This window comes from Arachis hypogaea, chromosome 19 (genome assembly GCF_003086295.3).
Source record: "Arachis hypogaea cultivar Tifrunner chromosome 19, arahy.Tifrunner.gnm2.J5K5, whole genome shotgun sequence".
In the NCBI taxonomy this organism is placed as follows: Eukaryota; Viridiplantae; Streptophyta; class Magnoliopsida; order Fabales; family Fabaceae; genus Arachis; species Arachis hypogaea.
The window spans coordinates 93,299,532-93,303,472 of record NC_092054.1 but is presented as its reverse complement, the minus strand read 5'-3'; the positions used below and the strand labels follow the sequence as shown (position 1 = coordinate 93,303,472).

General features: G+C 34.4%; 1 non-coding gene across 1 annotated transcript; it reads right to left on the bottom strand.

Annotated features, from left to right (window-relative positions):
- Positions 1-3,833: 3,833 nt before the first annotated feature.
- Positions 3,834-3,941, bottom strand: LOC112781490 (small nucleolar RNA R71). The gene has a single exon (XR_003192266.1). It is a non-coding gene; the product is annotated as a small nucleolar RNA R71 (small nucleolar RNA).

Here is a 3,941-nt window from a genome sequence, read left to right as displayed (position 1 = left end):
TGCGTTGGAAAGTCGACATCTACGGCTTTCCAGCAATGTATAATAGTCCATACTTTGCCCAATTTTAGATGACGCAAACTGGCGTTCAACGCCAGCTCTCTGCCCAATTCTGGCGTCCAGCGCCAGAAACAAGTTGCAAAGTGGAGTTCAACGCCCAAAATGGCACAAAAGCTGGCGTTCAACTCCAGGAATAACCTCTGCACGTGTAACATTCAAGCTCAGCCCAAGCACACACCAAGTGGGCCCCGGAAGTGAATTTATGCATCAATTACTTACTTCTGTAAACCCTAGTGGCTAGTTTATTATAAATATGACTTTTTACTATTGTATTAGACATCTTTGGACGCCTGGTTCTTAGATCAGAGGGGCTGGCCATTCGGCCATGCCTGGACCTTTCACTTATGTATTTTTAACGGTAGAGTTTCTACACTCCATAGATTAAGGTGTGGAGCTCTGCTGTTCCTCAAAGATTAATGCAAAGTACTACTGTTTTCTATTCAATTCACTTGTTCCGCTTCTAAGATATTCATTTGCACTTCAACCTGAATGTGATGAACGTGACAATTATCATCATTCCCTATGAACGCGTGCCTGACAACCACTTCCGTTCTACATTAGATTGAATGAGTATCTCTTAGATCTCTTAATCAGAATCTTCGTGGTATAAGCTAGATTGATGGCGGCATTCATGAGAGTCCGAAAAGTCTAAACCTTGTCCGTGGTATTCCGAGTAGGACTCTGGGATTGAATGACGGTGACGAACTCAAAACTCGTGAGTGTTGGGTGTAGTGACAGACACAAAAGGATAGTAAATCTTATTCTAGTATGATTGAGAACCTCCAAGATGATTAGCCATGCAGTGACAGCGCATCAGACCATTTTCACAGAGAGGAATAGGATGCAACCAACGACAAGGGTGATGCCTCCAAACGATTAGCCGTGCTGTGACAGAGCATTTGGACCATTTTCCCGAGAGAGATCGAAAGTAGCCATTGGCACCGGTGACATCCTTACATAAAGCCAACCATAGAAAGGAGTAAGATGGATTGGATGAAGACAGCAGGAAAGCAGAGGTTCAGAGGAACGAAAGCATCTCTACACGCTTATCTGAAATTCTCACCAATGATTTACATAAGTATTTCTATCCTTATTTTATTAATTATTTTCGAAAATCCCATTACTATTTTATATCCGCCTGACTGAGAATTACAAGGTGACCATAGCTTGCTTCATACCAACAATCTCCGTGGGATTCGACCCTTACTCACGTAAGGTATTACTTGGACGACCCAGTGCACTTGCTGGTTAGTTGTGCGAAGTTGTGAACCATGGTATTGGCATCGTGTTTTTGGTGCCATTGCCAGGGAAAGAAAGAGCAATGAATTTTACATAAAAAAAGTGTAATCACAATTTCGTCCACCAAGTTTTTGGCGCCGTTGCCGAGGATTGTTCGAGTTTGGACAACTGACAGTTCATCTTGTTGCTCAGATTAGGTAATTTTCTTTTTATTTTGTTTTCAAAAAGTTTTCAAAAATTTTTCAAAAATATTTTCTTCTTTTTCGTTTTTTTTTCAAAAAAAAAAATAATAAAAATATTTTCAAAAATATATTTTTCTTCAGAATTTTTAAGAATGAATTCTAGTGTTTCATGAAGCATGTGAAGCCTGGCTGGCTGTAAAGCCATGTCTAAATTCATTTGGACTGAGGCTTCCAATTTATTATCAAGAGCAAGTTAGTTGGTGCTAATCCACCTACTGCTGTTCATGATCTACCTGTTACATGCTAAAGCTTGGCTGGCTATTAAGCCATGCCTGACCCTTTGATTGGAGCTTTAGACTAAAGAGCATAAGATCCCTGGAATTCATATTAAAAATTTTGAAATTCTTATTTTTGTTTTTCAAATAATTTTCGAAAAAATACAAAAAAATTAGAAAATCATAAAAATCAAAAATATTTTTTGTGTTTCTTGTTTGAGTCTTGAGTCATGTTATAAGTTTGGTGTCAATTGCATGTGCATCTTGCATTTTTCGAAAATAATCATGCATTCATAGTGTTCTTCATGATCTTCAAGTTGTTCTTGGTAAGTCTTCTTGTTTGATCTTTGCATTTGCATGTTTTGTGTCTTTTCTTGTTTTTCATATGCATTCCTGAATTCTTTATGTCTAAGCATTAAAGAATTCTAAGTTTGGTGTCTTGCATGTTTTCTTTGCATTAAAAATTTTTCAAAAATGTGTTCTTGATGTTCATCATGATCTTCATAGTGTTCTTGGTGTTCATCTTGACATTCATAGCATTCTTGCATGCATTCATTGTTTTGATCCATAACTTTCATGCATTGCATCATTTTTCTTGTTTTTCTCTCTCATCATAAAAATTCAAAAATCAAAAAAATATCTTTCCCTTTTTTCTCTCTTAAAATTTTGAAAATTAGATTTGACTTTTTAAAAAATTTTTAAAATTTAGTTGTTTTTATGAGTCAAATCAAATTTTCAATTTAAAAATCTTATCTTTTTCAAAATCTTTTTCAAAAATCAAAACTTTTTCATTTTTCTTAGTTATTTTCGAAAAATTTCAAAAATATTTTTCAAAATCTTTTTCTTAAATTTACATCATAATTTTCGAAAATAACAATAACAATTAATGTTTTGATTAAAAAATTTCAAGTTTGTTACTTGCTTGTTAAGAAAGATTCAAACTTTGAGTTCTAAAATCATATCTTGTGATTTCTTGTGAATCAAGTCATTAATTGTGATTTTTAAATTAAATCTTTTTCAAAAACTAATTTCAATCATATCTTTTCAAAAATATCTTCTTATGTTACCTCTTTCAAAAATTTGATTTCAAAATATCTTTTCTAACTTCTTATCTTCTTATCTTTTCAAAATTGATTTTCAAATTTGTTTCAACTAACTAACTAACTTTTTGTTTGTTTCTTATCTTTTTCAAAACTACCTAACTAACTCTCTCTCTCTCTAATTTTCGAAAATATCTCCCTCTTTTTCAAAATTTCTTTTTAATTAACTAATTATTTCAAATTTTAAATCTTAATTTTCGAAAATTACTAACATTTTTCAAAAAAACCATTTTCGAAAATCACTAACTCTTTTTCAAAAATTATTTTCGAAATTCTTTCTTTCTCATCTCCTTTTATTTATTTATTCATCTACTAACATCTCTTCCTCACATTACTCACCAAATTCGAACTTCCTATTCCTTTTCTTCTTCTACTAACAATAAGGAACCTCTTTACTGTGACATAGAGGATTCCTCTTCTTTTATTTTTCTCTTCTCTTTCTTATGAGCAAGGACAAAGAAAAAGGCATTCTTGTTGAAGCTGATCCAGAACTTGAAAGGACTCTGAAGAGAAAACTAAGAGAAGCTAAATTACAACAATCCAGAGATAACCTTATTGAAAATTTTGAACAAGTAAAAGAGATGGCAGCCGAACCCAACAACAATAATGCAAGGAGGATGCTTGGTGACTTTACTGCACCTAATTTCAATTTACATGGAAGAAGCATCTCCATTCCTGCCATTGGAGCAAACAACTTTGAGCTGAAACCTCAGCTAGTTTCTCTGATGCAGCAGAACTGCAAGTTTCATGGACTTCCATCTAAAGATCCTTTTCAGTTCTTAACTGAATTCTTGCAGATATGTGATACTGTTAAGACCAATGGAGTAGATCCTGAAGTCTACAGGCTCATGCTTTTCCCTTTTGCTGTAAGAGACAGAGCTAGAATGTGGTTGGACTCTCAACCCAGAGATAGCCTGAACTCTTGGGATAAGCTGGTCACGGCTTTCTTAGCCAAGTTCTTTCCTCCTCAAAAGCTGAGCAAGCTTAGAGTGGATGTTCAAACCTTCAAACAAAAAGAAGGTGAATCCCTCTATGAAGCTTGGGAAAGATACAAGCAGCTGACCAAAAAGTGTCCTTCTGACATGCTT